Source organism: Leguminivora glycinivorella, chromosome 23 (assembly GCF_023078275.1).
Source record: "Leguminivora glycinivorella isolate SPB_JAAS2020 chromosome 23, LegGlyc_1.1, whole genome shotgun sequence".
Lineage (NCBI taxonomy): Eukaryota > Metazoa > Arthropoda > Insecta > Lepidoptera > Tortricidae > Leguminivora > Leguminivora glycinivorella.
In genome coordinates this window covers 8,215,359-8,242,195 of record NC_062993.1, presented here as the reverse complement: position 1 = coordinate 8,242,195, position 26,837 = coordinate 8,215,359, and positions in this window count along the sequence as shown.

Sequence of the window (26,837 nt, the reverse complement as noted above, 5' to 3'; positions counted from 1 at the left end):
AGTCCTTATCTGTTAATCTACCTCTATTTTTTATTCCCACTTAATATACGTGTTGGCAAAGTAGGAAGATTCCACCACATTGTTCTCATAGCTCTATTGATTTACAATTTCATTGCTATCTATTACTATGTCACATTAAAATTGTCCAGAAAGTCTAGGAACCCGATTCTATTTTAACAACTTATTAAGTTTTGATGTTAGACCACAGAATATATAATAGTACAAGTACAGAAGGCTCACTCCTTTGATGTTCACAAAACGCCGCCATTCTAAACTCTTACCTACTACCGGCATGTACTTGTAGCGCGGCGAAAGGATCGCGGAGTGAGCCGCCCCTGGTTAGACGTGGGTGACGTCATTTCTAAGCTGAAATGGAATTGGGCGAGACATGTTGCCAGGCAAATTTATGGCGATTTTTGAATGTCGTATACGGGATTTTGTCATTAAAATACCGGTTGAAAACGGTGACTGGGCTATTATTTTCAGTGATAATTTTCTGAATTCGAACGCGTGAGACTCAAAAATCGGCCCGCAGGTAGACCAACATGTTGATAGAATGATAGCGGCTTTCGGATGTAGGTAAGAAGCGCCTGGCATCCGTTGACTCGTTGGGTGGACGACATTCGAAAAACTGCGGGGCACCTCTGGAATAGCCCAGGACCGTGACAAGTGGCTTACTGTACATTATGTTATTTTGATAAGGGTCAGGCTACTTTTATTCACGTCTTACCGACATATGTTTTCTTCTCTTGTTAATTTCCTACTATGATTGGTGTTTGTAAAATGGAAGATGACTGCACTGAGAGAAATTTGCATTGTGAATTTAACAAGTTCGACTTGTTGCGGTTTATCCGTTTGAATCAACCAAACGTATGTTTAAAACAATATGTGTCAGGTTGTTTTTATAAAATCGACTTGTTGATTCAAATATATTGCCGATTCAAATGTCAAGTAGCTTGTTGTTTGAACCAAAGAGCACGTAGGCGCTATTTTAACCAAAAAACTTGTTGAACGAACATGAAAACTGGTTGTATTTTCTCTCAGTGTGCGTTTCGCACTTCAATCATCGTCAATGTCTTATCATCATCATCATTGGCCTCAAAGTCTATAATAGAGTATACAAGCAGTGTCAAGTGGGGCGACAGCGTTTTTCATGGCTATGTAAGCCAATACGGGAGCGACAAACACGACCACAAATGTCTTATCAAAATCACAACAAATTGTTATCTTAAGAATTGCCCTATGGCTCAACAAAATATTTCAACACCATAAAGTCATATAAGCGTGAAATTAAGGGTATTACAAAGCCTCTTTGCTAAATAACAATGTTGAAGGCATGTAGACAATCCAGAATACCCAGGAGCACTTATTTATTTGCTAATAAGTCGTAAGGGTAAGGTATGTTGGCTTATATGACTTTTAGCCGGTTAGGTGCACGGTACACTGAGAGAACTGCGCTTTACAATGCATTGCCATAATGAGGCTTACAAAAATGAAATTGAAAAAAAAATTGCTATAAATAATCACTGTTACATGCTCCAAATACAGTTCAAACTCTTTAATAGATTTGAATTTCTTTTGCTAAAATACTTGAAACATTAGATATTCTTTATAAAAAAAATCTACGTACAAGAAAAACACAGTAAAGAATGTTTTTTTTTGTATGAATAGGTAGACGTTTGACCACGATCACACCTGATGGTAATTAAGTGATGATGCGGTTTACGGTGGAGCACGCTTACCTATGAGATACCTACCTATACCGGTTCGCAATAAGAAATGTTAACACTATATTGAAATGCAACTTTGCTGTCCAAAAGGGATTTATAATACATAGTTATTTGTTATACAAGGGGGCAAATATAACACTTTAAGTTCTCGCGCTTTGTACACATATTTAAAGTCACACACAGGTCGAACGCGATTAATTAACATTATTTTTACCTTTTTTCCCAACGTTTCGGCCAGGTTGCACTGGCCGTGGTCGCGGAAGACTGACGTCCCAGCAAAGTGTCACCGGAGATGTAAACAACACAAAACTACCCGATATTAATTTATATAAATGTTCGGGGTAGACAAATAAATATAAAGAAAAAAGGTAAAAATAATGTTAATTAATCGCGTTCGACCTGTGTGTGACTTTAAACAAGGGGGCAAAGTTGTATTTTAGCGCCGAGTGTGGAATTGAAAAACGAGCAAGTGAAAGGATTCTATAGTTGAACCACGAGCGAAGCGAGTGGTTCGAGAATAGAATCCTGAACTTGCGAGTTTTTTAACATACGAGAAGTAAAATACATTTGAACCCGAGTGTAACAGAACTTTTCCGCTCACTATAGCGAGGAAACTACAACGCAAAAAAGTACGTTTATCACTGCTTCCAGTAGTTCCACAGGTGGTAAATCATCTTAATTACTAGATTCACCTATTTTTATCAATTTTAAAGCAGTTAATTTGACTTTATTCTAGGTCAAATTACTTTATCCACTAGTGAATAAAATGCGTTTTTACCCGCTGGTATTAAAGGACAAAACACGTGTTTTCGAGCTAGTGAGGGGAAAAAAATATTGTGTCAACACTCTACTGAATTTTGTGTAAGAACAAAAACCAGATACGTAATAGGTATAGAGTTCCAAATATTTTCCTTGCTAATATTGCGTACTCTTTTTTGCTCGGTGTGTTACCAGCCCTACAGGAGTTATTTATTCAGCCATACCTTTTAGGGTCCGCATTGGGATTGAGACACAATAAACACAGTTAAAATGCCTGCGCCATAATTAGCTGGCCTGTAACCAGCCACACATAACGCGGTGGATGCAAACAAACAAACAAACAACTGTGTGCGTAGCCGAATGTACAAATGCTCACGAAACTCTCTCGATAACCGGGATGTCCCGACGTCAAATTCTTGTGGATAAAATAGAGAATATTTCTCTAAATTCCTAATCCTCCGACCAAAAAAAAAATCGATAATATCTCTTTCGTAGCTATCTGTATCTATCGCTTTTGTGTATTGGCGCGACAGAGCCAGACTACATTTCTGCGGCGTTTTTGTGGCGTTTTTTGTCACAGAAATTTAAACATTTTAATGTTATTTCTACTCAGTATCAAGAGCTCTTTCAATTATGGGCCATTATTTTCAAAGTTCCCACTTTTTTTGTAACATGGATATTTTTTACGCGACTCATACTCAGAATCGCGAGGTCTTTCGATCCCGATAGGAGAAAAATAATGTCCCATGATTTTCATACATTTTTCAAACCTTACATTCCGTTACCGCCATACAAAATGTATGAAAAAATGGTAACGGAATGGGAAAAAACCTTGGGACACTTTTTTTCTCCTATTAGGATTGAAAGCGCTCGCGATTCTGAGTGGAAATCACATAAAAAATCTAAATCCAAAATAAAAGTGGGACAAAGGGAAAAAGTGGGAAAACTTTGAAAAAAATGAAGGAAAAAAAGAGTGCCATGAATTTTTAATCTTTATGCGATCCGAAATACATACAAATTACACTATTTAAATTAAAACTAAACCTATCTGAAAATAAAAATACCTAAAAATCTAAACCCTGGCTTCTCGGCAAGGTGCCCATCATGCAGGCATCATTCATGTTTTTTTTTTCGATATGAAACTTTAAGATACTTTCGGTAGTAACCTACAGAACCCTACCCCACATTTTTCCCTAACGAATGGCGGCACCGGCCAATAAATACGGCTACTGTTTAATTGAAACATTATGGCCTGATGTTATCGGCGTGTTAGGGACAGGAATTTAAAGCTTTTTCTTTGCTTTATTGTTTCCTGTTGCTCCTTAAATTTTGTCAAGTTTAAATGGACGGTGTTATGGAATAGCGAACTAAGCGCCGAAATCCGAAAAAAAAGTTATGAATGCAGTTCGGATATAAATGTGATAATCTATAGTATTGACTATTTATTTGTTGAAAAATAATGCTTACAGCCTTATTTTAAGGGGTAGAATCAAGCGACACGTTAAAATTTGTATGACCCTGTGTACTAAGTCGTTACGTAAAAACGAATTGAACGCCAAATTTACTTTTACAAATTATAATAAGCGTATATTCTAAATCGCAAAATCGAGTTAAACGCCATAAAAATGTTATTAATTCGTTTTGGTTTAAAGTTTTGATGATTTATAAACGCAATATCGATTTAACCGCCCTAATAGTGTCGTTTAATTCGTTGTTACATATTTGAAATTGCAGGATATTTCGCTTAATGAGAACTAAGTATCAAGAGGTTTTGTTATATCATAATATCTTATGTGTGTAATTCTGGCTAGTACTAATGAATTATTATTAGTTACAATGCCAATTTTGCCATATATGCTGATTTTTTTGATATTTATTAAAAAAAGTTGATTGGAGAACAAAACTAAATTGTTAGACGGATTAGTCCTAATCATTGTGGAGGAAAATATTGTTGTTCATTTATTTACAATAGCACTATTTACTCAAATATATGGAATGTTATTTTATTCCAGTATTCACTTTACCTCTAACAATTTGCAAAGAATCAAGCGACAAAATATGTCTCATAGTACGCTACGGCGAAATAAATTAACGTCATCGCAGTATTAGTTCAATAAAGAATCAAGCGGAAAAACGTTAATTACTTCGAAACTTGAATAGGTATGGTGTTATTTTTTTTATCTATTTAAATTATGAACACTTTTATAGGTTCAATGTCAAAATTAACTTTTTTACTTTATAAATGAACTTACAACAACTGATTCAAATTTCAAATCTTTCTAGCTCATTTTCTCGATTTCAACTAACTGTCGCTTGATCGCTTATTCCATAACACTGTCCAAATTACCTGAGAATCGCCGACTTCGTTTTCATCCATTGATTTGTCCAATTAGATCTGAACTTATAACTATTAAAATAATCTAAGACATAAAGAATAGGCTAAGATATAAGCATGTAAGGCACGGCGGGGCAAATCTCGACTGGGGGGCAAATGTAACTGGTCCATTTTTTCCATGTTTTACAATGTTTGCATATTAGAGTGTCCACCGGTTATATATGGTAGGCGTGTTGAGTGGATACATGTAGAACTCAACATCTTAGTGTAATAATGGAAAAATGGATTAGTTACAATTGTCCTCCAGTCGAGATTTGCCCTGCTGTACCTTACGGATTAATTTTCAAAGAATTAAACAATTCAAATTTTTAATTTTTTTATCTCTAATCTAGACTAGAGGACACCAAGATAGCTCTGCATAGCATTTTGCAATGAAAAATTTTGAGAATGTCATCATCACACTCAAATTTCTATAAATATAAAATGATGCAAAGATATATAGATTATAAATATGTAATAAAATTTTAGCGCTGGAGTTGCTGAATCAATAACCGGGGGCCTAGCCAAGATAATCAATCGCTGAGAAACTAAAAGATGGTTGGCTAGAAGCCCAGGGTATCTCTCATGAAGCGCGAGGTGAACTATTGTCTTTAATAAGTACTTATGTACTTACAAATTAGATATCTTTTTTAATTCAATTTTAAAACAACTCTATTTCCATTTTTCTATCAAAATAAATGTCCGCCAGCCTTCGAAGACATGACCTAGGACTCCTAGGACCAAGTTTAGATCCATTTCGATTCCTACAGCCCTTTATTTAGCCATAAACAACCAACCACCCACAGGAACACGCTATGGCCCAGTAACAACTCGCTAGCACCGCGTAAAATACAATAACAGATCACAACAAAAACAATAAACACATTTCTTAACAAGCTACCGTGGAAACTACCACAAAACCCTATTTGGCAACCCTAAATCCCTTATGCTTTTTAAAAAACAGTTGAAATTCGCTTGCGTCAACTGTATGAACTCTATCGCATTTGGGCTTAGCGACCGTTATAACCAGGGCTGCCACTAACATAAAAGTTGCAAGTATAGACAGGTCAAAGTATGGCGGTTTATAATTATAGTCGGAGAGATAGTGAGCGTCGGCGGCGGCGCGAAGAAGCCCGCAGTATATTCTAATGGGCTATTAACATATAATGCTGCTGATTGGACGGATGCGGAGCGGCAGATGTGACGTAGCGACGGGGCAGGGGTGGCGCACTGCAGGTAAAGGTGAGTTCAGGCCCCGTAGCCGAATGGCATTTCTCCGACGCCAAACGAAAGCGATACGCCGCTGGCTCTGTCGCGCCAATACGCAAGCGCGATAGAGATAGATATCTACTAGCGCTTCGTTTCGTGAGCGTTTCGTGAGCGATTGTGCCATTCGGCTAGCCACCCTGGTAAGACGGTACGAATTGGTTCAGAATTGAGATATTAGAATGGTTTAAGACTTCGAAATGACTTTCAGAGTATAGTCGAGAAACAATGGATTGTTTTTCGCCCAGTAGGTCTGTTTTGATTTAAGAAAATAATTCATCGCCATAGAGAGGTTGGTAAGTATAGAAAGAAGAAGCAAATAACTAATATGTCTCTCTGGAATACTGGGTAAATCTAAAGGGTAACTGAAATTCCTGGCATGTGCAGTAGATACATGTTCCATGGTGAAAGGAATACAGAAAAGGTGATACATAATACTGAGTGACATTTCAAAACAAACAAACTAAAATTTCAAGTTACTGTTGCCGGGAATGGTGTAAGCAACTAACGTAGATCACTTTTGACGTTAATGAACGCCGTTTTTATGTCCAATCCAATGATGTTTCTGTCATTGAAACAAATGACATTTGCGTTTTTAGAAGTCCAATGAACAACACAAAACAACATACAAACATAGACTACGAGTAATATGATACGACACAACGAAATAAATAATGATTATTGATTACCTACAATAGACACTAGGTAATCAAATTTTATTCCACAGTACACTTTCACAAGACCAATAATTACAGTAATAAAACCATTGTCACGACGAGCACTAACCTCCGGTGCGCGACCCCTGAGCCGATCGCGCGCGATACGGTAGCAAATAGCGCTACTTTCGCGACTTCACGACGTACGTACCTACCTCACACTACCGCTTTTGACAACCCTAGCTAAACCTCAAACACACACCACTACACTCAAAGAACAACCCTATTATTTTAAAATTGGAATTCGAATTTCAAGAGATGGAATGCGGCGTTTAAGTCGTTATGGAACGCGTCTAATTTAAAATCAGAAAATCGATGTTCTTATTTCAAAATGCTCTAAGCCTTAAATTCAATTTCAACTTTAAATATTCAAAATTACAGTTCATTTCAGAAAGTAGACTATTTGCAAGCATTTCCCGGAATTGAATAGAAAATATGGAATTTAAATAGAAATTTGCGACTCAACGGTTGCGACATAAAGTTCAATTTCGCCTGACGGGTGGGTAGCGTATATCATTTCGGTATAAAGGGGTGTATGCACGAACATAAACTGCATTGTAGGTGCACCGAGCTTTTGTAGGACCTAAATAGGGGGTGGTGTGGAGTAGGCTTTAGTTTCTCATTTAACTTCCACCACTCACCAGCAATCTTCTAGAGAATACAAAGGCCCAGATTAGATTGCCTTTCCACTGAGGAGAAAATAAAAGAAGTCGTGCAATACTGTGCACAGATGGTAAATCAAACCAAAACTCTAGTCCGTGCAACATGAAAAATCAATGCTTGTAGTTTGTTCCCAAATATTTAGTCTCTATTGCGCAAGAACGACGCATAATTATGCACTTTACACAAGTAAGTTAGACCAGCGTTTTGCGCGTTACAATATATTTCATCTCCACTCTGCATCTGCCTGATTCAGTCAAGCATAGGTAATATAATTTCAGGCCCCGTAGCCGAATGGAATTTCTGCGACGCGAAACGCCACCGAAACGCCGCAGAAATGTAGTCTGGCTCTTACGCGCCAATACGCGAGAGCGAGAGATAGATAGCTAAGAAAGATACATTATCGTGAGCGTTTCGTGAGCGTTTGTCCATTCGGCTACGCGCACCGAATCTGAAATATACATACTTATCATCGACAAATAACACTGACGGTATTTAATCCTACATTAAAGCCATCTCCACACTCCCCAACCGGCCAATCCTCGTCGTGTGGGACTGAAATAATAGGCCTCCACACTGGGAGGTATTGAGACATCAGCATTAAATGCCTTGCCTCTCGTTAGTACGGAACCTGTTCGTACCCACACATTCTTACCTATCCACTTCTAAAAGGGACTTTAGATGCTCACTTACGACTTTGTTATATTACTTAGACGCGTACAGATTTAAGACATACGTATAGCCTTAAGACAAGCGTCTTTGACAAGTTCCTCTTTCGCCGAAGAACAACGCATATGCACATACACAAAGTTTTAAATCATATGCGCATTGCGCGCTAAAATCGATTATGTAGAATAGAATAAAGTTGTACTTGCACATACGACTTTTTGATATGTGAGTGCGTGAGGATCTATGTGTAGTTACGTGTGATGGATATACGAGCTTTGTTATGCGAGTTGGTAGTAATTAGTATCGAATAGTTGCTGACAAAATGGCGACTAAATTACTGGTGAAAAATGTTAACGCAAATATTTATTATACAGAAATGGCGAGATAGTATTTTACGTCATAGGTTATGTACCTACTGTAAATGTTAATAACTATTCCGTTATATTTGTAAAGGTTGAACGGGCCTAAAACGATACAGTTCTTGATGGGAATATTAAAGTGTATGAGTTTTAAGTTAATTTAATCTCGTTTTATATTTTTTTCTTGCTTCTATAGAATGTTATAAAACCCCTCTAACATACAACCGAGAAAGGAAAATCATTGATAAAATGCCCATTTTAAACAAAAGAAATACGTTATATTATCTAGTAATATGTTTGTAGTAAAAATAAACAATGCGACACAAATGACACAACACATCGAGCACTAATCTTAAGGGTCCCCCACACGACACAACTCAATCGCGCCGGTTAATTATTTAAAAGCCATTAACTAGAGCGGCTAAAAGCCACTAATCCGGTATCTTCCGCCAACATGAGATGCGGCTCAATAAGGACGTATCTGCAGATGGTATTCTCAATGACTCTTGCTTTCGACTAGCCAGTAGAAGTATTTTTACCTCGTATTTGAAGATTAAGAGTAAATTGAAAACATGTTATCTGTTTTAAAGCTTTATAAAAAGTAGTTTTATTTTGTTGGAAATTTAAGCATAAGATAGCTGAGAGGTTAACAAAATATCAGTACATCGACAAACGAAAATATAAGATCTATCGTCATGACAGATGGAATCGGATACGAACAATCATTACTTAAGTTTTGGTGACGTTTTCTATCGACTATTGTTATCTTAGCAAGATCCCTTATCTATCTGACATTGAAAATAATGTCCTAATGGCGTTAGATGACCGACATCGTCAGTTTCATTTACTCACGATGTTGTCCTTCACCAAAGAAAAACAGTGTGCGTAGCCGAATGCACAAGCTCTTACGAAACGCTCACGATAATATCTCTTACGCAGCTATCTATCTCTATCGCTCTTGCATATTGGCGCGACAGAGCCAGACTACCTTTCTGCAGCGTTTCGGTGGCGTTTCGCGTCGCAGAAATGCTATTCGGCTACGGGGCCTGATAAATATAAATGATAATCTCAAAAATAAGTTTTAAGGAACTCACGAGCAGGAGTTCTGACCCACGACCTTCAGTCTTTCCTCTGGGTCAGAAGCAATAAAAACCGTTATGGATTATAACGTAAAGAAAATAATGAACGATGAACAGTCTCCATTTTCCTCTCTAGATGACCTTAGGAAAGCATTTTTTGTAAGTGTGTTTTCACACTAATGAAATTTTATATTTAATGGATTATCAGTCTAATTGACGTCGCTTCTCACAAGCATTTTAAAATTCGCATAGTATTGAGTTTTAAAATAAACTTTAAAGTATGCTAAAAGAAGTCGATAAACAAATGTTGGTCAATTTGAAGAGCTTTCAGTTTTAATTTTTTTACCTCATACCTACCTATAAGTTCGAGTAAGGTACAGCGGGACAAATCTCGACTGGGGGGCAATTGTAACTAACCCATTATTTCCATTATTACACAAATATTATTGAGTTCTACATGTATCTACTGAACACGCCTACCATATATAACCGGTGGACAATCTATTTAATAATGCAAACATTGTAAAAAATTGAAAAAATGGACCAGTTACATTTGTCCCCCAGTCGAGATTTGTCCAGCTGTACCTTCATTTGTACGTACTTTACAGTCAATTTTTACACTGCCAGCGTAGCCAAATGTTTCATACTATTGGAATACCAAACTGTCGTATCGTATGTGCACTTACGCCCTTTTTACTCAAGACGACGGTAGCAATTATCACCCGTCTAAACCACGCGGCGTTTTTTATGCCGCCGCTTTTTTGTTTGTTTTGGTTTTGTTTCGGATAGATTAAGGGTTGGGTTTTATGGTGATGAGCGTTATAGTGGAAAAACATGAAGATATTATACAAAACTTAAGTAGCAAATTGTCTTCAATAAGATAAAGCTGATTATGTTTACTGACGTAGCGTAAGAATAGCAGCGACGAATATCCTAAAACCTTGCTACATATAATATGTATGTATTATTTTTATACATTATTATATATATCGTTGTCTGAGTACCCACAACAAGCCTTCTTGAGCTTACCGTGGGACTCAGTCAATCTGTGTAAGAAGTCCTTATAATATTTATTTATTTATTAAAAATTAAACATGTATAAGTAATTAAGTAACTATACGTTAGTTTAGTAATGTGTAAGTTGCGGAAACTTTCTTGAAAAATTCACGAAACTTTCACGAAAAATAAAGGGAATTTAAATTTATGAAATGGAAAATTCCCATCCATACAATTGTCCATACAAAGTATGGAAAGTTTCCGAAGTTTTCGTATGTGAAAATTTCAGAATTCTGGAAACTTTTCGTGGGCACATCAGTAGGTAAGTTAGTTATAAGATTGTTTTTAAAGTAAGTACTAATTTTAAGCTAAAGTACTAAATGACATAGGTTTCCAGTCCGAAAAGGAAACGCATAAAAATATGTCTCCGAAAGTAATAGCACAGTATAAAAAAGAGTACTATCGTACAGTATGGCCACTCCCGCTCCCCGCTGAAAGCGCCGCCCACCCCCTCTCGGTTACCTCACAGTTACCGCCTGTCAAAAACGCGGACATACAACCTGTCATATCTCACTCATACAAGCACGGTACGCGTTCACCTACACGAGCTTAGAATGTGTGCTAGGAACGCGCCTCTTTCATATATTTGATCGCCAGTGCCCGATTTGTGGTAATAGGTAGTTTTCCACAGATTTTTGTAAAATAAGTATATTTTTCATCACACCCGCACTTTAAATGTGCTATTCCACGTAGGCGGAGCGTGAGTTATAGAAAAATCGTTCTCCCAAGGGAATAATGAAATTTCTTGTACCGTACTTAACTTTTTTACATCTATTTACATATTTTTTTACATTGCGAGTGTGATGAAAAACATTGTGTGTAACTCGGGGAGTATGAATATTACTAACTCGAGTCTTTAAATCGGTTCGGCAAGCCGTCGCGATTTAATTTACTCTCGATAGTAATATTCAACTTCCTCCCCTTGTTGCACAACGTACTATTATGGTATGTTCCCATTGTTCGCTTCACTTCAAAAATCACCCGCCGTGTCCCTATTTTTTATTTGCCATTTTTTATGTTGAACGAGATCCATAGAAGCTTCCACCGGCTTTAACAGCTAACACCGGCTTCCGTTGACAAAACTGGCGCCTGCGCAGTCTAAAATTAGAGCAGTTAACGCTTCCCCGTGATTTACGACACACTTAATGAGCTATGAACTACATTGTCAACTTACAAGTATATTAACATTGTCTTCTGTGAAATGTCATAGTTTAATTATATTCACGGCGTACTCACGTGCCCTCAATGCGTACTTACGTGTCAAAGTTAAAATTTATGTATTGTAAGTATACACAGTGATTCAGTGAAATAATAAGGACCGTTCAAACTTTGCACAGTGACTTTTGAGGTCATAATGAACAAGTTCTATTATGACACTATTACAGGTAAGTTTGAAAAAGACGAAATTATGCCGATCTTTTAGACGACTATTTGGCCTATAAAAGATTTACTGAATACCATACATACACTCACGCCTGCATTCCCAAAAGGGGTACGCAGACCGCATGAAATTACTCAAATTTCAATGCCACTCTCAACAATTAAGAAAACGAAATGGTGACATTGCAGTGACAGGTTGCAAGTTCCTAGCCAACATAAGTAATTGAAAACATAACATAACAACATAATTGAATCCATATCCCACAGTCGACTTCTAGGACGCCCACGGGAGGAGAGGGGTTGATGAAATTCTTAACCCGTCACCACGCTAACTTTATAAGGTTTAAAGTGTTAACATAATACTACTTACTACTGGCCTTAGCGTCTATTTCAGACGATTTATGGTGCAATGTCCGAGAGACATCGCTTTTGATGACTAAAGACACATTATGCAAGAGCGACATATTTAACATAATAAATCCTTCAATATTTGTTACATTAATATTTTATGTAAAACTTAAATAATAACCACAAAATTAAAATTTTGAAAAAACCCCCGACCCTGACATTGTGGTCCGATTTTCATGAAACATGGCTAAGAACACTCCCGACTAACTCAGCTTTCAAACACAAAAAAAACCTAAATCGGTTCATCCGTTTGGGAGCTACGATGCCACAGACACACACACACACAGAAAGACAGCCAAACAGACACAAACACACACACACACACACACACACACACACACACACACACACACACACACACACACACACACACACACACACACACACACACACACACACACACACACACACACACACAGACAGACATTTCAAACTTATAACACCCCGTCGTTTCTTGCGTCGGGGATTAAAAACAAGCCATTTAAAATAACTAGCGAAAGTTCCTCCATTAAAAACTCGTATTAAACATTTACACACAACTTTAATAGCCAAGGAACCACCAAAAAGTCATAAAAATTAACGAACTGTCAAACAACGGATATGACAGGCGACAAGCTGTCAGCCGGCGGTGACAGGAGACAACTGTCAACTGACGATCATGAGCTCGTAACGACTTTAACGATACCACTAAATTAACAGAGTGTAAAACGACTTCAGATATTTAATATTCGAAAATCAAAGTTTAAGTGTAGGTATAAAGCTATTTTACAAGTTTACATTGTGACGTGTGGATGGAGTATAGTGAGGCTGAGGCATGATATCAAACGTATGTGAATGATGAGATTTGATGAGACGACGGGCGATACAGATGTGTCAAATGAGTTGCAATGTCTCTCGTAAAAGTAGGTACGGTCAACCAATTAGGATCCTAGGCCACTCTAGAACCGCACCTCGGACACTGGCGATCAAATATATGAAAGAGGCGCGTTCCTAGCACACATTCTAAGCTCGTGTAGGCTCGCTCTATTCTAAGCTCGCTAACGAGTACTATGCTTGTATGAGTGGCATATGACAGGTCGACTGTTCGCGTTTTTGACAGGCGGTAACTGTGAGGTAACCGAGAGGGGGTGGGCAGCACTTTCAGCGGGGAGCGGGAGTGGCCATACTGTACGATAGTACTCTTTATTATACTGTGCTAGAACTCTGTCTTATTGACACCATGCATTATTGGCCATTGAAATCACTTTTGACGTTGACTGTGAAAAGGTTCTACATTGGCCTCGGATTCAAATTGGTTGACTGTACTTATGTACCTACGAGCCATTAAGATATAATTTTGATGTCACAATTTCAATTGGTGACTTTATGGTGTTAAGATGCTAAATAAAACCCAAAAATACACGGTGAAATGACCGTCGAAACTTTGTATAGTGATTTGTGAGGTCATAATGAACAAGATTTGTATTGGTCGAAGCTATTGGTGCATGTTCTATTCGGTAGGGATGTAGTAGAGTTTAATAAATGAAACACATGTTGACTCTCCAAGGCCTCAATATGTAATGTCGATTAGAATACAGATAGAATAAGCTGATCATTATGAGTAATACAGTTTCCATATATAAAGCATCTAGCCTACTTAATCTAATTAGGTATGCTTACACATCACACCTTCCCCCCTATTTTTTTTTTTTTTTTTTTTTTAGAAAAGAAAAAAAAAATATTACACAAAAAAAATCATGTTTAACAAACTTTCAAATTAACCTACAATAAAAATACAGGTCAATCACTTTTATGTGTTATTGTATAATACGACACGCTCATAATTATGGTGAGGTGATTACTCTCTTAGGTTACGATAACAATAATATAATGAAATGTGACGCACACCTGGTGCACCGATGAGTCAATGATTATGACTAACTTATTACTAGCATAACTCGTTACATAAAATAAGGAATAGTTCTATTTTTATGGATTACATTTTGTTTATTTCCTATAGAAACTTTTACATTAACATCCATGTCTTCAATAACAGAGTATGGACCTAAATACACTGGGTCCATTTTTTCACGTCCTTCTTTTTTCACTAATAATAAATCGCCTATTTTATACTTAATTGGATTACATGTTTTATCATATCTTTCTTTTCTTAACTGCTTTGACATAATTAAATTATTTCTGGCGTCTTCCTGAGCCTTTTGCAATCTATACCTTAAAGCTATCGGATAATCATCGAAGTTATACACAGGATCTATATTATTATTAGTTATATTAGTTGGTAAATTACAAAGTTTTCCGAATACTAATTCGAAGGGAGTATACTTAGTTTCAGAATGCATAGTCGTGTTATAACTGAAGCACCAGAATTGAAGCCAGTTGCTCCATTCGTGAGCCTGGTTATCCGTCTGGATTCTGAGGAAAGCTCCCAGGGCCTTATGAGAGTTCTCCAAAGAACCGAGACTCTCATGGTGATATGCCGTGGATTGTATCTGATTTATTTTTAACAATTTACACGTATTTCGCATAGTTGAAGAAATAAATTCAGAACCTCGGTCTGTTGCTATCTCGCGCGGGATGCCGTAATGTAAAATAAAACCTTCAACGAATGCTCGCGCGACCGTTTCGGTCTCTTTATTGGGTAATGGGTAAGCCCATACGTACTTAGTGAGCTCGCACTGTATCGTCAATATGTAACTATACCCGTTGTTATCTTTAGTTAAAGGGCCAATTAGATCTAGATACACTTTTTCACATGCCGATGTGGCTGTGGTAGTAATAGACATCGGTTCTTTTATGTGTTTATGGAATTTTTGCTTTTGGCATTTATCGCATTTTTTTACAAAAGCTTTTATGTCATTTTCCATGCTTGGCCAGTAGTAGTGACGTTTTATATTATTCGTCATCCTACGCATACCCGCGTGTCCGCTAGTGGGTAAGATATGAAAATCATTCATGATGACTCGCCTGTCATCTTTATTCTTTACTTCTTTTGCACCCTTTATAATACATAGTCGTGGCCCGGACCACTTACTTATATTTTTTATATGTTGAGCTAGCTCTTTGATAATCTTTTCATTGTCTTTGTTTTTAATAACGCATATTTCGTTAATGTTTATAATATTGCAGAAAGCTTCCAATTCCCTCATGAAGAAAGCTCGTTTCATACATGATAGGGATACTGGTGCAACGCTAATAAGTGACAATGAGGGTGTATATACAAACGTATTGTTTCTGCTATAAATACAATCATTCATTTTCGCACACTTGCGATACTCTTCTGAATTAAAACTTAATTGTGTTGAATTGTTAGGTTTTTTTAGAATTTCGGCCACGTTTGGGTGATCAATCCAACCGTTTTGGAAATCCGTAGTGCCGGCATTTTTTTGCCTTTCTTTCTCTTCCATTCGCTTCTTTTGCCCACGTGTTGTTACGAACATAACTCTTTCACTCATGTCTTTCAGCTGTTCACTAGTTATCTCAACCCTTGATAATGCGTCTGCAGCCACATTATCTTTACCTTTCAAATACTCTACCACAAAATCGTACTCCTGTAAATACAATTTGAACTTGGTTAGGCGGCTGGAGGGATCCTTCATGTTAAATAAATAGACTAACGGCCTATGATCCGTAATTACTCTGAAACGTCGTCCAAATAAATAAGGTCTGAAATATTTTATTCCCCACAAAATAGCTAAAAGCTCTTTCTCAATGGTGGGATAATTTTTCTCCGCTTTGTTCAGGGGTCTACTGGCGTAAGCAACAGGTAAACCATCTCCGTTTGATAAAACGCAGCCTATCGCTATCCCTGACGCATCGGTGTGTATTCTAAACTCGTTATCTTCTGAAAAGTTAGGATATTGTAGCAATGGTGGGTTACTCATTGCTGTTTTTAGGGTATTAAATGCATCTGAACATTCATTAGTCCATACAAAGTCTACGTTTTTTTTAAATAAATTATTTATTGGCTGAGCTATTTCGGCAAACTTCGGAATAAATTTTCTGTAATAGTTCGCAAACGCTACGAACCTTCTAGCTTCATCTTCATTTTTTGGAGTTGGATAATTTTTAATCGCTAAAATTTTGCTTGGATCTGGTTTGATTCCATCTGACGTAACTAAATGGCCTAAATATAAAATTTCCTTTTTTAGAAACGTACATTTTAGTGGGTTAAGTTTAAAGTTGATCACAGATTTATCATGGGACCAATCGTGAAATCGCAAAAAAAAACTGTTTCATACATTTTGACTGTCATAATGCCGCTCATTTCTATGGACCAGATAATTTTTTTTTCGCGATTTCAGCATTGGTCCCATAATAAGAGTTGTTCATTGTTGTTGTTGTTGTTGTTGATGATCGTCCTAGGACACCCCATAGGTGCATAGGGCCTCCACAAGATCCTTCCAAGCCTTTCTATCTTGAGCCACCGCCTTGGCCTCGTTCCAACTCAGTCCGAACTCCCGCAACTCGTTCTCTACGCTCCGCCTCCAGGTGTGTACGGGGCGTTTGCGGGCTCGCTTTCCTCCTTGATGCCGCCACTCAAACGCGATACTGGCGCTGTTGGTAGCTCCTCTTCGAAGGGTATGACCGATCCATCTCCATTTCCGCTGAGCCACTTCCTGTGCAATCGGAGGTTGTCGGCATACACTCCACAAATCCTCATTTCTTATGGTCTTCGGCCAGAAGATACGGAGGATCGACCGGAGGGACTTATTGACAAACACCTGTAGTTTGTGCGTTAGCCCCTTTGTCACTCTCCATGTCTCACAGCCGAAGAGCAGCACGGACTTGACAATGGATTCGAAGAGGGAGATTTTTACGCGGCGAGTAAGCACGTTTGAATCCCAGACAGGCTTGAGTTGAGCAAATGCAGCTTTTGCCTTCCTAATTCTGCTCTCGATGAGTTGTTCATTATGACCTCAAAAGTCACTATGCAAAGTTTGAAAGGTCCCTTTTATTTTGGAATTTATTTGGAATTCCTTGCCGGCGCGGCGGCTATATTTCCGAGCTCATATAACCCGGCAACCTTCAAATCAAAAGTGAACAGGCATCTTCTGGGCGAGCTCACTCCATCGTAGGCCACGTCTTTGCCTTTGGCTAGTCTGTGGTCAAGAGTAAGCCCATTTATAATAATATAAAAAAAACCCCTGTATATCCCAATATCTGGTAGAAAAGTGACTCTGTTTATTTATTGCCACGTCAAACGGGATTACGGCACTGCAAAATCTGCGCAGAATTAGTTTGATCACACTTTATTACTTCAATCTCGCATTAAAACCGAGTTTTCGATTCCTATTCGAACAATCATATCGTCACTACTTTTAAAAATCTCGTATCTCACGCTGCTCCTCAAAGTTAAAACGCAGTAAGTCTATATGCATTCCATACATACTTACTACAATTTTCTATTCATTGACAGACGAAGATACAAATTTTTTTAAAAGTAGTGACGATATATTACCAAATAGGTAGTTAAAGCTATCAATTCCCTGTCCCACATTACCAGAAATATAATTATGACATCTCCATAAAAACATGCTTATTATCTCTCATCCCTAATAGGTGGGCGGAACAATATTTATAGTGTAGCCCCATCTATTATTAACTGACAAATAATCTTATTAATCTATTATTATAACTTTAAAACTCAAAATCATACGAAATGTAACCTTAAGAGCGTTATAACATTTCGGCGTCGGGCGAAATTAGGTATTTTACCCGCCGCGCGAGCCCAATATGCCGACCCTTTCTAGCACGTCTTATCACTCGCTCGCACTACAATAATGGACAAAACAATCTTGATCCTTTCTATGGAATTTTGATAACAACCACAATCTACTATCTCGATATAAACTTTTGGTTTCTAATAAACATTATTTTGTACGAAAATACGAGAATATAGCGCGAAATAATATCAATTATGTTAAAATTTATTTAAAAAATTAAAGTAATAATTATAAAAGTAGATCCCATCCCAAATATTTGCTTTTGTTATATGATAAGTATTAGAGTAAAGTATAATTATATCAATACTAGCTTTTACCCGCGGCTTCGCCCGCGTAATAAAAGTATTCATTAAGATTTTCATTTGGATCCGTAGGGACCGTAGGTTTCTCTGTAGGTATATTTATCTGCGATTATTTCGATTGCACATAATACTTTTGCTTGCAATGATTGTAGAAATATTACACATCGACCACAGCGTAGGAAATTCTATATACGCTGGGGAAACCTTTATAAACATCCCACATAGCCCGTATTTCGACACTATGATCGGTGGGTAAAAAGAACTTTTTTCTATTATTCCTTACAATTTTTTACATTTTGCTTATTATACTTATCGCAAACGTAATCTTCAAGCAAGCAAACAACGATCGTCTTAGAGCACATTGATTGTAAGAGACCGCCGACCGATTATCCGTATCCCGCTAACGATACCCATATTATCCGTATCCGTATCCGTATCGCTATCGCTATCGCTATCGCTATCGCTATCGCTATCGCTATCGCTGTCGCTATCGCTGTCGCTATCGCTATCGCTATCGCTATCGCTATCGCTATCGCTATCGCTATCGTATCGCTATCGCTGTCGCTATCGCTATCGCTATCGCTATCGCTATCGCTATCGCTATCCCTTCTTCTTCAGTCGGTCCCTCGCTGTCGCTATCGCTGTCGCTATCGCTGTCGCTCCCTATCGCTGTCGCTATCGCTATCGCTATCGCTATCGCTATCCCTATCGCTATCCCTATCTATCGCTTATCGCTATCTCGCGCTTTGTACGCTGTCGCTATCGCTGTCGCTATCGCTGTCGCTATCGCTGTCGCTATCGCTGTCGCTATCGCTGTCGCTATCGCTGTCGCTATCGCTGTCGCTATCGCTGTCGCTATCGCTGTCGCTATCGCTGTCGCTATCGCTGTCGCTATCGCTGTCGCTATCGCTGTCGCTATCGCTGTCGCTATCGCTGTCGCTATCGCTGTCGCTATCGCTGTCGCTATCGCTGTCGCTATCGCTGTCGCTATCGCTGTCGCTATCGCTGTCGCTATCGCTGTCGCTATCGCTGTCGCTATCGCTGTCGCTATCGCTGTCGCTATCGCTGTCGCTATCGCTGTCCCTATCGCTATCCCTATCGCTATCCCTATCGCTATCCCTATCGCTATCCCTATCGCTATCCCTATCGCTTTCCCTATCGCTATCCCTATCCCTATCCCTATCCCTATCCCTATCCCTATCCCTATCCCTATCCCTATCCCTTATCAAGATGTTTAATGATATAACACTTTAAGTTCTCGCGCTTTGTACACATATTTAAAGTCACATACAGGTCGAACGCGATTAATTAACATTATTTTTACCTTTTTTCCCAACGTTTCGGCCAGGTTGCACTGGCCGTGGTCGCGGAAGACTGACGTCCCAGCAAAATGTCACCGGAGATGTAAACAACACAAAACTACCCGATATTAATTTATATAAATGTTCGGGGTAGACAAATAAATATAATCTACCCGCTTTTAGTTAATGTTTATTTCCCACCATGTTTATTTTAAAGGTAAAAATAATGTTAATTAATCGCGTTCGACCTGTATGTGACTTTAAATATATGTTTAATGATTTCTTATCAAGTGCTAAAATATAAAGTTTCATGGTTTTATCATTTAAAATTAAGAAATGCCATACAAACTTTCAACCTCTTTTTCAACCCCTTCATCCCTTTTTTTCGAAATAAAAAGTAGCCTATGTTCTGTCTCAGGGTCTAAAGATTGTCTGTTCCAAATTTCATCAAAATCGGTTGCGTGGTTTAAGCGGGAAAGCGTAACAGACAGACAGACAGACAGACAGACAGACAGACAGACAGACAGAGTTACTTTCGCATTTATAATATTAGTATAGTAAGTATAGTATAGTATAGTATAGTATAGTATGGAGTATGGATGATGATAAAATAAGCCAAATACAATTCTAATTACTTCAAGGTGGTGCTCAGTAGGCCTAGCACATGATGGCCGCGAGAGTATGTCGCCGCGAGATAGACTACCCGTCCTTATGTCATTAATACAGTTAGAAGAAGACGTGTGATCTATCTCGCGGCGACATACTCCCGCGGCCATCATGTGCTAGGCCTACAGGGTCTGATGATGGAGCCAGATGGTGGTCACCAATACCAATGAACAATATGACTATACAACTTCGTGGTTTACATGTCATTCTAGCATTTTCACTTTCACATTTCAAGTGCATATACCACGAGTATAGGTTTTCGGGTGTGCTGATTTAAAAATTAATGATCGATTTGGAATCTGACATTGCTGACTGTCACTTTGACACAAAAGTCGTCATGGGTGTCGTAAAATAGGTTTTTGGGGGTGCTGATTCCAAAATTAATGGCCAATGTGGAATCTGACATTGCTGACTGTCACTTTGACACAAAAGTCGTCATGGGTGTCGTCAAATAGGTTTGCGGGGGTGCTGATTCCAAAATTAATGAACAATGTGGAATCTGACATTGCTGACTGTCACTTTGACACAAAAGTCGTCATGGGTGTCGTAAAATAGGTTTTAGGGGGTGCTGATTCCAAAATTAATGACCAATGTGGAATCTGACATTGCTGACTGTCACTTTGACACAAAAGTCGTCATGGGTGTCGTCAAATAGGTTTGCGGGGGTGCTGATTCCAAAATTAATGAACAATGTGGAATATGACATTGCTGACTGTCACTTTGACACAAAAGTCGTCATGGGTGTCGTCAAATAGGTTTCCGGAGGTGCTGATTTGAAAATTAATGACCGATTTGGAATCTTGACATTGCTGACTGTCACTTTGACACAAAAGTCGTCATGGGTGTCTTCAAAAAGGTTTCCGGGGTGCTGATTCCAAAATTAACGACTATTTTGGAATCTCACAGTGCTAATTGTAATTTTGACACAAAAGGAATCATGGGTGTAGTCAAATAGTTTTTAGGGGGCACTGATTCCAAAATTAATGAAATGATTTAAAAAGTAATGACCGATTTGGAACCTGACATTGCACAGTACCCCTGGAAAGGAAACCTATTTGACGACACCCATAACGACTTTTATGTCAAAGTGACAGTCAGCAATATCAGATTCCAAATTGATCATTAATATTGAGATCAGTACCCATGAAAACCTATTTGAAGACACCCATGATCACTTTTGTGTCAAAGTGACAGTCAACAGTGTCAGATTCCAAATTGGTCATTAGTTTTCAAACACCTCCGGATACCTATTTGACGACACCCATGACGACTTTTGTGTCAAAGTGACAGTCAGCAATGTCAGATTCCAAATTGGTCACTAATTTTGGAATCAGCACCCCTAAAACCTATTTTACGACACCCATGACGATTTTTGTGTCAAAGTGACAGTCAGCAATGTCAGATTGAACATTGGTCATTAATTTTGGAATCAGCACCCCCTAAAACCTATTTACGACACCCATGACGACTTTTGTGTCAGAGTGACAGTCAGCAATGTCAGATTGAACATTGGTCATTAATTTTGGAATCAGCACCCCCTAAAACCTATTTTACGACACCCATGACGACTTTTGTGTCAGAGTGACAGTCAGCAATGTCAGATTGAACATTGGTCATTAATTTTGGAATCAGCACCCCCTAAAACCTATTTTACGACACCCATGACGACTTTTGTGTCAAAGTGACAGTCAGCAATGTCAGATTCCACATTGGTCATTAATTTTGGAATCAGCACCCCCTAAAACCTATTTTACGACACCCATGACGACTTTTGTGTCAAAGTGACAGTCAGCAATGTCAGATTCCAAATTGGTCATTAATTTTGGAATCAGCACCCCCTAAAACCTATTTTACGACACCCATGACGACTTTTGTGTCAGAGTGACAGTCAGCAATGTCAGATTGAACATTAGTCATTTGGAATCAGCACCTCCTAAAACCTATTTTACGACACCCATGACGACTTTTGTGTCAAAGTGACAGTCAGCAATGTCAGATTCCACATTGGTCATTAATTTTGGAATCAGCACCCCTAAAACCTATTTTACGACACCCATGACGACTTTTGTGTCAAAGTGACAGTCAGCAATGTCAGATTCCAAATTGGTCATTCATTTTGGAATCAGCACCCCTAAAACCTATTTTACGACACCCATGACGACTTTTGTGTCAGAGTGACAGTCAGCAATGTCAGATTGAACATTAGTCATTAATTTTGGAATCAGCACCTCCTAAAACCTATTTTACGACACCCATGACGACTTTTGTGTCAAAGTGACAGTCAGCAATCTGAGGTACTACATATTCGTAATCTGAAAGTAATCAAGTCAATAATTTCAGTTATTTTGAATCGACTATGATTCCGAATTATTGGTAATAGTAATGATTGTATAGATGATTAGTGATTGCTTTACATGTAATGGTAATTTACCGTTTCACTTGATTACATTACAAGTAATCTGACACCCAGTAGTGTCAGATTACAAAGTAAAATCAAGTAATCGTGTAATCCGGAATCGATTACGATTTCCCCATCTCTGGGTTTAGTTATATGGTTCATTGGTACTGGTGACCACCATCTGGCTCCATCATCAGACCCTGAGTACCACCTCTTGTCAAAGGTCTTGTTGAGACGAACCCAACGAGCCTAAACACGAAGTCGTTTACTTACATGGTTCACTGGTACTGGTGACCACCTTCTGGCTCCATCATCAGATCCCGAGTACCATCTTGATATGTCTTATCATCTTGACCGTATTGTAATTTTCACATTTTTATCATCACAACGTTGTAATACTTTAACATTTAAACATAACAAAGTATTACAAAAGCAAATATTTACGGATCTAGGATCAAATTCGTTGGTCGCTGTTTACACACACACAATGCGAGGATAGCCCGTGTAGAAACAAGGCGTCCGACCCACACAACAATAAATATTCTCGACGTTTGCGATGAAAACTCGGAGACCAAAGCGACATACGTCTTACCTCCTCGAGCTCCGGCGCGGCACTGAAATAGCAGGCGTCCGTCGCCGGTAAAATAGCGACAGGAAGGCTAGTTTTCAAAAAATTGGCAAAAAATCATGATAAAATATTATAACGACAAATGGATAACAGCAGTTTAAGCACATTGTGCAGATTATTTATATACTAAAATAACTTCGATAACATGTAGATTTTCGGAGAAATGATCACTTGTTTCGATGTATTTTCAAGACAAAATTGAGTTCGTTTTACTTTCAATTTCTCAATTTCAAAGGATTAAATGATAAATATTGTTTAATGGGCCTTAAGTACAAGATATTTGGAACTTAAATTTACCTCATTTATGAGAGTGATCTTATCAAATTGTACATAATAAGAGCTCCGAATTCTGTGCTTCACGCGGTTTTTCCTAAACGAGCATCAGAAAAACAATCATTACTAATTGAAAAAGCTTTTTTTTTCATATGTTTTTTATTTAACCGACAGTTAATAAGATGTTCTAACTGAAACAAGTACTTTCACTGTCTTTTAGTATGAGTTAAGTGTACAATTTTGTCGATAAATATTGTGCATTTTACAATATATCGCCTTTTTTTGTCATAGCGCTCTTAAACTGTTCAGAATAAGTTTCACAGAAAATCTTGTCAGACGCAAATTTATCTCAGTTTTGTCGTATTTTTTTTGTTCCCCGCCTGCTCTTGTTTTGAAAAAGACGTCGGCCGTAATTAAAAATAAAAATTATTGTGATTGGTTTTGGCGAACTGCAAATTGGTTTTTATTGAGCCACGGGAAATGATATCTTTATTATAAATCTCTGGGAGGGCTAGTGTTGGGACACATTGAGTCTAAAGAGTCTGTTTTAGGGAGTGGACTTATGGCCTCAATCAAATTTTAATATATTATATTATCCAACTTACCTAACTCAACTGAACATACGCAGTTCCCTTCGTCAGTATTTTTATTATAAATCGTGTATATTGACGAACATGCATATATTTATTATACGGTTTTAGCTTCCTGTCGGTCGAGCATTTTTTTGTAGGTATTTGGTACAGTAGGTACATTTTTTTTACCTGATTTTCAACGAGTTGAGGTGAAGAAAGGTACACATATTTATGAACTTGACTGTACATAAGATACTAACTAGAATACTATTAAAGAGTACTTACGTAACGTGAATTTAAACTATTTATTTACATCTTGATCAGAAGCAGCAATTTTTCAATTCCTATACGAACTCTGAATATCTACTTTGACAGTATAGAAGTTGAGACAAATCAATTATTAAAAGATTAATTTTATACAAACGCAACTTGAATTGAAAGTGTTTTGCGCAATTGAGTTTTTATGTATTTATTGACGATTCTCAATGTTTAAAAAGCTAAATAAACGTACATTTAAGTCTAATTTATCTGACTCGAATCGACTCGAACTTGAAAGACTCGAATTTTTGCAATCGCTAGTCCGTGAATGTCTCAGTGAAGTAAAATTGAGTCGAATGACTCGATTGCAGATAACTTCGGATGGCGTATTTGAATTTAGAATTTAAATTGAATTTAGGTCGGAATCGAGTCTCAGTTAACTTATTAGTGTAATCAAAATGCCTGGGGCACGGTTTCTTTGAGGTGACTTTTTTTTTGTATAAGGGAAATGTTTTAGATGCCATCAGTGAAGGAGTCTGGCGCAATCGCGCAAGGGGACTAGGCAGGAAGGATTAGTCATCCGAGATCGTGAAAAGAGAAGGATTCTTCTGAGAGCCCTGTCCCTAATAAGGGACAACAGAATCACATTACCATCATAAGGGAAATGTTTTAGTTGGTATTAGATTTGTGTCACGGGTCTCTAACATGTCATAAGGACAGTTCAATCAAAGGGAAATTACTGTCAAAGTGAAATCACAGTGCATATACTGACATCTTTCGACACAGGATTGGAACTTTTGAACCCCTTTGATAATTTTGCCCATATTCTTTACTTGATATGTGTTATATTGTCAAATATTAATATTATTAATTCTTTCATGCATTATTTTAATTAAGTCATCTCGCTTTTATGTTACCAGCGCCATGTTTTAACTCCGTTCCTTGTAAGGAATATCATAAAATAAACAATTATAGTCATCAAAAACCTCTATCCTAAAGGATATTCACGATGACAAGGCAATTCAAGTAAAATAAACATTAATTTCGCATAAACAGAGACCAATATTTTATAAAGACATTTAGTCTCTGTATAGACTCACGTCCCTATTCCAAGGTAAGTACTTAGAATTAAAAAATATGCTATTTAGAAAATAAAGTGTTACCACAGCAGCTAATAGTAATGTTATGAGTATAAGTATGATATATTTTTTATTCTGCTAATGTAAGCGTCCAAATTAAATTTTAAGGAAAATAACTGAATCGTAAAAACACATCCTACTACTCAACCAGACAGTTTAATTCAAACACAACCAAACAGCTAACAAAATTACCGCTTCATATTTTTCAACATACTGTACAATCTCAATAATCCGGCACGTCGATGGTCCGAAACGTTCAGTAATCCGGCACTAAAATACAGATGCAAGTGATAATTTCAAGTGCAAGTTTACCATCTATGCGTAAATTATCAGTCTGACTTCACTTTAAAAGTAGCTAAAAACCAGATAATGGTCGAATGTTTTTTGAACTTATTATTTTAGCACAGTATTATTATACGACATACATAAAAAAAATATGAAAATATATGGAGAATGGCTCCAATTTCCAGTAATCCGAATTTTCCACTAATGCGGCACCTCCGTGTCAGCAACAGTGCCGGATTATCGAGATTGTACTTACTAACTAGTTATTTGGATACGAGGTTTTACTTCTATTCTTATGCGAATGATGTTAATGTTAAATTAGGATCGACCTTTGGCTACTGATGTGCATCTGTGTTAGTATTGATTTCTTTTAATATATTTATTTATTATTTATTTATTAACTTAAGTGTATACAGTTTATACAAGTACAGTGTCCCACAAAACAGTTTCCACGGTTTGACTGTGGGATCGTGCAGTCTCTACTCTCTTATAAAACAATCTATATCATTAAATACTTATGATAAACTATTTTTATACACAATTTATGAGGTAACTACGCAGCTTTTTACCAAATTTAACTTTGTTGGCTTCCTGTCTGGTGTCAGTGGGCAGGCTGTTGAGTATGTAGGGAAGGCGTTTGTGAAGACATCTATCGCCGTAGTAGTTAGTGACCCTGGGCACAACAAACTTGCCCGCAGACACCGACCTGGCCCCGTAGCCGAATGGCATTTCTCCGACGCCAAACGAAAGCGATACGCCGCTGGCTCTGTCGCGCCAATACGCAAGCGCGATAGAGATAGATATCTACTAGCGCTTCGTTTCGTGAGCGTTTCGTG